The following is a 10,430-nucleotide window of genomic DNA, read 5'->3' as shown; positions in this document are numbered from 1 at the left end:
TAGAGTATGATTGCGTTAATAAAACGAGACACTAGAACAAAGAGTTGCCACCCCTTTAGTGTCTTTTTCAGCTCCTTATCTTATATGGAAGTTTTTCATCTCCTTCCAAGTAGATGTTTTTTTCCTAATAGGTGAGTTCTCTTTCGTATTAGATAAATTTTCGGTGCCCACTAGGGTGGGCAAATTTTTTTTCTGGTCCACCGGTGCACCACATTTAAGCACCGTTAGATTAAAGAATCTTGGAATATTCTTTAATCGAACGGCTAGGATTGAATGGGTGGTAAAAGGACAAAAATGTAATGTTCTTTATCTTATTAATTAAAAAATAAAACAAAAATACATAATTTTTAATTTTATTTTTTATCTTTAATCAAATCCCAGATGAATTCCATTACCGATGGATCTATCTTCATCTTCATCACTTCTTCATCTTCTTCACACCCTGTGATTTCAGTCCAAATGATTACAAAAATACACATTCATCTTCATTCTTCATCACTTCTTTATCTTCTTCACACCAAAAAATTGCAAGAACTGCCAGATCCCAAACCATAGTGGTTTCTGTCAAATCCCAGATTTCAAGTAACTAGCAGATTTAAATTATTTTTTTGAAAACAGAGTTAAGCTTTATTGAATCAATTCTTGGAGTCAAGCTTTTCCAATTCCAAGTAAGCATACAACCAAAACCCACATACAAAAACACACCAGTAAGAAATCACGTTCCTTGTTAACAATCGAAGCCATATAGTGAAGTCAAGCAACAAGATAATGAAATCAAGCAACGTGATTTTAAATTTTCCTACAATCCCAAATCACGCTCCAAGTAAGCATACAACCAAAACCCACATACAGAAACACTTCTAATATTGAAAACTTCTAACCAGTAACCACATACACATTGAAAAACACCCGAGCCAATAGTGCAGAAAAAGCACAAATACAACAAGCCTACACAGACGCAGATCTGAATATTAGGCATTCTCCGGGTTGGGATTTGAACATTCTAGGCTGTGATTCGAACATATTAGGGTGTGATTTGAAGATCTGGGTTGCAATTCGAAGCTTTTGGGTTGCAATTTCAATCCTCACCTGATCTCTCTCTTAGATGAATGTTTGAAATTTGGGGAAAAATCAACAAGGTCAGGATCACAGCGACGCCGATCTACGACGCCGACTTCCTCCTCGTCCACGGAATCAAGAGGGTTTTCGATCCAACCTTTCAGCACACCGATCTAGACTCACTCCCACCGTGCTATTGATCTAGCATCGCGTCGCGTTACCCCATCACCGAGACGTCGCGAAAGCTGAGGGTTGTGATGAGAAGGGGTTTTGGATGTGGTGTATGAGGAGAATCTGCCAGAGAGTGAAAAAGATCGTAGAACTGGTCCATTGAATTTGGTTCTAGAAGATGAAGAAGCCATGGTTGGAGGTAGAGAGAGAAAGGAGTGAGGTAGAGCCGGCAGATCTGGTGCATGATGAAGTGAAAATTTTGGGGTTTAATTATTTTAAATGTAAATTACTAAAAAGACCCTTGGTCCATGGGTGGACCATTTTTTAAAATGACCACCCTAGTGGGAACCTAAATTTTCTACTTCAATAAGAGAGTTTTTCTTCTATTTTAGTTTAAAATATATCCCTCTTCTGTGACCACCTCTGCTTTCCTTGACTCCACTCCCTTTTGTCTCCTACACGCCTGCCTCGTTCGCCTTAGTCGCTGCGATCGATCTCCATCCTCTTGCCCCCCTTTGTTCTTTTACTGTAGTAATTGGTTAGCATTTGTTCTCAATTTGCCATATTGTTTATGGTCTCACTGCTTTCCGGCTTGACTCATCTAGATTCTACTACAGCCACAACATAGGCTTCCTTTTAGGCTAAACAGATTGTAACACCAACAAAGCTATATGAGTTTCAAAAGATGGAGCTGCTGGTTAAAAATGAAAAAAGTTACTGCTCAAAAAGTCAGCTTGGTTCACCGTTGTTCCTAGGTATTGGGGGGGCTTTGTATGATTTTTAGTATGTTAGCTACTTGCCTACTTGTATCAGCATAAGTAGTGTACATGCTTTATTCTTATGTTTTATTTGATTACAATGTAGTATGACTCCATGAGCTTTTGACTCCACTGATGTAAGTGTGGCTAGACTAGGGATGACAATGAGTCTTTTACTCATTAGATATATACCCGCAAAAAGTAGCCACAATGGGTACGATGAAAACCCACTAAATGAGTATGAAGTTAAGTATGAGTAAATACATGCAAAAAATAGTGAGTATTAGTGCGGGTATGGGTACTATAGTACTCAACCCGCCCCATACTCGCACACATATTAATAAACTTGAAGTATATGAATAATGATTGTTGCTATGATGGATTGGGAGAAGACTGTGTCTCTTATAATGATGAGAATTTTCTTCTTAATAAGTTCTATACATTTTATGAAGTTTCCGCTAATTTTCTAACATTAATATATTAGGTTTTGTTATACCTAGATTCCATAGGGATATTGGATATAAAATAGAGGTTTGATTCGCTAAAAAAATTATAAACTGAAATTGAGCAGACTCCAAATGTAGGTAATAAAAGTGAAATTAAATATTTCTCTTACAACTAAAACTTGGGTTGTTTAAATGACCCATGTGAAATTTTGGGTTAAATAACTCATCATCCAATCACATTGAAGATAAGTGAGTTGAAATTTCTACGTTTTATATATTAAACTATTTATAAAAAAAATTATTGGTCCATTGAGTTGTGGGTTTTTTTTAGTTAAAAGAGGAAGATTCAATCAATTGAGTTGTGAGTTAATAACCCATATGAGTCATTTAGAACACTCTTTAATTTATTTTTGAAAATGTTTCTTTTTCCATCTAACTTCCCTCATTATTGTCCAACATTCGCATAACTTGAGGAACTCTGGCCATTTGCAACGTATTCTTCAATGGAATGTTTCACATTAGAAAATTAATTAATGCAACCTCAGCTACAAGAATCCTAACAATGACTCAGTTTATTTTACTATTTAAATAAACTCCAAGCTGAACATTTGCATCAAACAGGTTAGAAATCAAATAGTACATTGCAATATTTTACTCAAATCTCATGGCAAAACTTAGCAGTTGTCTTATTTTGTTGGCTCTCTTAATTGCAACCACAACATTTGCTGAACCAGAGAGTATCGTTCAATGTGCAAAGTATATAGGAGAACCCTGTGGAAATCAAGTATTTCGAAAATTATTCGGTCATAAAACGACTGACCTTTCCACACATTGTTGTTATAAGCTTATTCAAACAGGTTATATTTGTCACACCAAAATGGCCCTAGCTGTTCTCAAAACATATCCACAGTTGAAAGATTTAACTTGGCTTGACATTCTGTTCAAGGCTGATAAGATTTATGATACGTGTGATCAGCTGACCAAACCTGTAAGCCCCAAATATCTTGCTAAGTGCACAGAAGAAATAGGTAGTCAATGTGGAGAAGAAGTTTTTGACGAACTAATTCACGACAAGAGTATGTCTAAGAATTGTTGTGGAAAACTTGTGAAAATGGGTGAAAAATGTCATCTAAATATGGCAAAGGAATTGATTCGCACCCCGGAGATGAGGAGCGCCAATGCAACTCAAATTCTTATCAAGAATGAGGAAATATTTCACAAATGTCAGAAATAAGAAATATTTCATGAAGATCAATGACAAACATTGTAAAATACTTTTTTGAGAAATGGAGCAATTTATTTTTTTAAAGCTGAAAGTTGTATTAGATGAAAATTGATCGATAATACAAACGGAACTCAGCAAAGTGAGCACAGTCCCCTTCAATAAAACATAGGAAAACCTAAAAATTTACTATCCGCTATTCGACAAAAGACGTTGGAATCAAATTGCTTTGGTGCACCCACAAGTAAAACTTTTAAAATACAACACCTAAAAACACCTGCACAAAATGCAGGATAAACCCCAAACCATCGACAAAGATCTTAACCTGGATCAGGCACCTAACAAACCAAGACGAGAAGAGGCAATTGTCGGGGACCGAGATGAAGAACATGCCACATAACCCAACAAAAACAGAGTCATCTCGCCATTGGAGGGGATGCAAATCAGAATCGAACATCGACCAGAAAATGAAAGCATAAGATCCAGAATGACACAACACCGAAAACAAACCAAGACAAAGAGGAGCGTCGACGAGACTTCCATTTTCGAAGCACAAAGCAAAGGAAGCAGCCAAACACCTCACAAGGCATAAGACCAACCCAAAACCCGCTCAATGATACACTACTGTTGCGATCTGTAAAGAACCCAAAAACCCAAACTGATAAGAGGAAATTCTGCCTCCCGCAACACCCTACCCTCGCCATCAAAGCCAGCACCGCCACAAAGCTCAACCGCCGCATAGATACCTTGACCAAAAACTGAACCCCAGTAGAAACAGCAACCCACAACCAAACGATCCCAACACCACCCCTCACAAACAGACCCTATAAAACCACACTGAAGCCGAACCGAACAACTAGAAGCAGGAGCGAACGACGGCTACGAACCATGAAGATTTTGATCAACGAGGGCCTGAATGGCAGAAAATACATCATCACTAGTATCATATGTTATAGAGCCAAAAACTCTGAACCTTTGCGAATCATGGTCAGCGATTATCTTTGCGTCAGAACTTCTCCACGGCGAGGAAAAACTTCTCGTAGTCTTGAATCATCAGAGTTGTATGAAAAACCTACAACAAAAACCTTGGCAGATGACATGGTTCTAATTACTTGAATAACACAACAAAGTTCCGTCGTTGTGTGTGTGTTGAGAATCAGAACAGACCCATGAACGATGGACAAACATAGCAAACCGAGCAGAGCAGGATCGGTAGAGACCTGGAGGAAGCGAGACCAGAGGCGCACATCTTCTCCAACCGGAGTCGATCTGGTTCAGAAATGCAAGATAAGACTTATCTGGACACAAACCAAATCTAAAACGTCGAGCCATAGCAAACAAAAAAGGGATCTCACAACTCCACTTTGAACGGTGAAATAGGAAGCTTAACGCAAGGGCGAAAGAGGAAAACAAGCGAAAGGGAAACGAGAGGGAGGGTTTCCACCGCATAGCGTCGCAGAAGTTTGCAGAGGGTTTAATAGTAAGAACCCTCAAGTCCAAATATTACCCTCTCAGGAAATTTCTTTAGTCGAAACATATTTTTTAGAAAATTTTCAGAAATATTCATGTTGCATAGTTTTTGTTTGAATTTTTTATTGTTGTAAACATTCAGGATTCGATAGTTTTGGGATTTTTTTTGAAAAATACGTTTTAGGTTGCTTTATTTTTGCCTAGGTTTCAACCATGAGAAGGGAGAATAGAGATGAATTTCTAGGTGCTTAAGTTTGAGTTATGGAGGAAGAAGACGAAGGGGGATCATGAAGAAAAAAAAGTGAAAGAGATGGGTGATGGGTCTGAAAGTGATGCAAAAAATTTCAGTATCAAACTTGATGCGAAAAGTTCATGTTGTCACCCCACAACTATATATAGTAAACATATGGAATATTGACTGGTTAAAAATGATGCAGGAAACATTAATTGAATTTGGATCTAAAAATGTTTTTTTTTTATCTGTTGCAAGCAAATTTCTTACAGAAATCCTATTTGATTCCTCTTCATAAGTCACTGACTAAAAACACATTTATACCTAAATGAAAATATATAAAAAGATGACGCATTTTATCGCAAAGGAAAAAGTGACGCTTTGAACAAAGTCAAAATGGTAAAAAGTGACCAGTATACTATATATGGATATTAAATACTCCCTCCGTTCTAGAAAGTTTATAGTTTTAGGTATGATTTCAATATTCTAAATAGTTTGTTGTTTTAGGATGTTAATGCATTTTTCCCTTTTTTTTTTCTTACCCTTATTTATTAAACTTTCTCTATCCACTATGTTTATTGCACTTCTTGATATAGTTACGACTATCCTTGGAAATATAACACTATAAATAAGGGCAATCTAATCAAATTGTACAATAAATAATTGATTTCTTACTCTTTGTACTATAATCTTAAACTAGAAACTTAACTTTATGGAATGAATGGAGTATTAAACTATATTATACTGTTCTCCAAAAAAAGACTATATGATACTGCATTATACGGTTGACTACAACTTTGTCGGTTTCTATATATTGGTGCATGTAGTGCAATGCACGAGAAATTTTTTTTGCAATTGAAAAGAAGACAATTAAGCTTGTAGAAAAATTGCTAATGAAACATTTGAATATGCGAGATCAAAACTATCATTTATCCAAAATAGAGTTACCAAAGTGAAATTAAATACCATCTTCATCATTAAAATGAAAATCTCATGCAATATGTTTCTTTTGTGACAAACTATCAAATCCCTTAAGAAAACGTTTTAATTTGTAACATATTCTTTAATGAAATGTTTCACATTAGTAAAGTGGTTAATGCAACCTCAGTTACAGAGATACAAAAATGGTTTCAATTTAGCTCTCTCTATTTAAACAAATGTCAAGTTGAACATTAGCATCAAACAAGTAAACATATAGTCCATTTTTCTTGAATCTAATGGCGAATATTAGCATCTATCTTATTTTATCGGTTTTCGTTATTGCTACCGTAAAAGCTACAAACCTTAAAGATGAAAAAAAGTATTTACAACAATGTGCACTGACTATGGGGCCAGTCTGTGGAAGAAGCGTCATTGGCAAATTGTACGGTCATAACAACACTATAATTTCCAAAGATTGTTGTTATAAACTTATTCAAACAGGATATTCTTGCCACACCAAAATGACAGTATTTGCTCTTCAATCCAATCCTAACTCTACAAAGGTAGATTGGATTCCTATTCTAATCAAGAGTGATCGAATTTTTGACAAATGTGATCAAGTTACCAAACCCGAAAGCTCTAAATTTATGGCCAAGTGCATAGAAAAAATAGGCTCTCAGTGTGGAGAAGAATTGTATGACAATTTAACCCATGGCAAGGACGTGACTAAACCTTGCTGCCAAAAGCTTGTGAAAATGGGTAAGAAGTGCCATATTAGTTTTACAAAGGCTTTAATTCGCTTCCCAGAAATGAGGAACGTCAATGCAACTGAAGTTTTCAAAGAGAGCAAGAATGTATTTTACAAATGTCAACATATATGAAAGAATGAATCTTTCCTAGAGATCAATTGTAGCTATACGTGAAATTGTATTCATATGTGAAACAAATTTACGGGGTGCCAAATGTCTTTTTGTGACATCTTTTTTAGTTGATTACTTTCAAGATGCAATCTCGACACTCATATTTATGGTGTTTCTAATGTTATAATTCATCATTTCCTTGAATTCGATACTTTCAGTTAGTGTTTTTGATGTTTTTTTTATAAAAGGGACATGGAATATGGAACTTTGACATGCAATTGAGGCATACGATTTATTCATTGTACCTCATTGAAAACATTAAAACAATACATATGCTATATAAAGAAAAATAAATAAAATAAGTTCATCAGCTAAGTAAATTATAACAAACATTTCTACCAGTAGTTATATAAACATTAATCCTGCAAAAAGCTTGTGAAAACGGGTAAGAAGTTTCATATTAGTTTTACTAAGGATTTAATTTTCTCCCTGAAAAATAATGCAGGGACACAAGAAAAGAGGTTTGAATTGTGTCTATTAAAATTAATCTTTTAAAACAAATATTGGTTTTTTTGAAGTTTCTTTAGATATAGAGGGATTGGACAGTAGATAAGGTATAATCGTGAGAGAACAAAAACAAATAAGTTACATAAGAGATTTTCCACTAAATCAATGGGCTACGTCCTGACCTTGGTATTCACCAAGATTTTCCACTACTTCAGCCAAGTATCAAGGACTTCTCATTCACAAGTATTCGATCTACAAGACTTCTCTTGAACAAGTATTCTACAGGACTTCTCCTCACCAAATATTCTACACGCCGGACTTATTCTAAATCCAAGAAATATTTTTCTTTTACTTAGATTCTCTTAAAAAAAAAGTGATGTAGAAATATCAAGATCTAACAACTCTTAATTATTGTGATACAAGATATGACACTGAAAGAATACTAAGAATATTTCGTAGAGAGATGATTTAACGTGTAGGATCTCTGAAGATGAAGATGAGAGTAATTGTTTTTTTTTTCTTTTCTTTTCTTTAAGAGGCTTGTTCTCACTTTTTTGGTCAAAACATGTTAAGAAATCGTCCATGGGCCGGTCCGTGTGACCGAGTTAGAGTATGATTGCGTTAATAAAACGAGACACTAGAACAAAGAGTTACCACCCCTTTAGGGTCTCTTTCAAATCCTTATCTTATATGGAGGTTTTCCTCTCCTCCTTCTAAGTAGATGTTTTTTTCCTAATAGGTGAGTTCTCTTTCGTACTAGATAAATTTGCTACTCCAATAAGAGAGTTTTTCATCTATTTTAGTTTAAAATATGTCCCTCTTCCATGACCACCTCTGCTTTCCTTGACTCCACTCCTTTTTGTCTCCGACACGCCTGCCTCGTTCGCCTTAGTCGCTGCGATCGATCTCCATTCTCTTGCCCCCCTTTGTTCTTTTACTGTAGTAATTGGTTAGCACTTGTTCTCAATTTGCCATATTTTTTTTGGTCTAACTGCTTTCCGGCTTGACTCATCTCGATTCTACTACAGCTACAACATAGGCTTCCTTTTAGGCTAAATAGATTGTAACATCAACAAAGCTATATGAGTTTCAAAAGATGGAGCTGCTGGTTAAAAAGGAAAAAACGTTACTGCTCAAAAAGTCAGCTTGGTTCACCGTTGTTCCTAGGTATTGGGGGGGAGGCTTTGTATGATTTTTTGTGTGTTAGCTACTTGTATCAGCATAAGTAGTGAACATGCTTTATTCTAATGTTTTATTTGATTACATTGTAGTATGACTCCATGAGCTTTTGACTCCACTGATGTAAGTGTGGCTGCAATTGCGATGACAATGAGTCTTTTACTCATTAGATATATACCCGTAAAAAGTACCCACAATGAGTAAGATGAAAACCCACTAGATGAGTATGAAGTTAAGTATGAGTAAATACATGCAAAAAATAGTGAGTATTGGTGCGGGTATGGGTACTATAGTACTCAACCCGCCCCATACTCGCACACATATTAAGAAACTTGATGTATATGAATAATGATTGTTGCTATGATGGATTGGGACTAGACCGTGTCTCTTATAATGATGAGAATTTTCTTCTTAATAAGTTCTATACATTTTATGAAGTTTCCGCTAAGTTTCTAACATTAATATATTAAGTTTTGTTATACCTCGAGTCCATAGGGATATTGGATATAAAATAAGAAATAAAATATAGGTTTGATTCGCTAAAAAAATTAGAAACTGAAATTGTGCAGACTCCAAATGATGGTAATAAAAGTGAAATTAAATATTTCTCTTACAACTAAAACTTGGGTTGTTTAAATGACCCATGTGAAAGTTTGGGTAAAATAATTCATCATCCAATCACATTAAAGATAAGTGAGTTAAAATTTTTATGTTTTATTTACTAAACTATTTATAAAAAAAATTATTGGTATATTGAGTTGTGGGATTTTTTTTTAGTTACAAGAGGAAGATTCAATCAATTGAGTTGTGGGTTAATAACCCATATGAGTTTAGAACACTCTTAAATTTATTTTAGAAAATGTTTCATTTTAAATCTAACTTCCCTCATTATTGTCCAACATTCGCATAACTTGAGGAACTCTGGCCATTTGCAACGTATTCTTCAATGGAATGTTTCACATTAGAAAATTAATTAATGCAACCTCAGTTACAAGAATCCTAACAATGACTCAGTTTATTTTACTATTTAAATAAACTCCAAGCTGAACATTTGCATCAAACAGGTTAGAAATCAAATAATACATTGCAATATTTTACTCAAATATCATGGCAAAACTTAGCAGTTGTCTTATTTTGTTGGCTCTCTTAATTGCAACCACAACATTTGCTGAACCAGAGAGTATCGTTCAATGTGCAAAGTATATAGGAGAACCCTGTGGAAATCAAGTATTTCGAAAATTATTCGGTCATAAAACGACTGACCTTTCCACACATTGTTGTTATAAGCTTATTCAAACAGGTTATATTTGTCACACCAAAATGGCCCTAGCTGTTCTCAAAACATATCCACAGTTGAAAGATTTAACTTGGCTTGACATTCTGTTCAAGGCTGATAAGATTTATGATACGTGTGATCAGCTGACCAAACCTGTAAGCCCCAAATATATTGCTAAGTGCACAGAAGAAATAGGTAGTCAATGTGGAGAAGAAGTTTTTGACGAACTAATTCACGACAAGAGCATGTCTAAGAATTGTTGTGGAAAGCTTGTGAAAATGGGTGAAAAATGTCATCTAAATATGGCAAAGGAATTGATTCGCACCCCG

Source organism: Lotus japonicus, chromosome 3 (assembly GCF_012489685.1).
Source record: "Lotus japonicus ecotype B-129 chromosome 3, LjGifu_v1.2".
In the NCBI taxonomy this organism is placed as follows: domain Eukaryota; kingdom Viridiplantae; phylum Streptophyta; class Magnoliopsida; order Fabales; family Fabaceae; genus Lotus; species Lotus japonicus.
Note: the sequence above shows the minus strand (reverse complement) of the source record.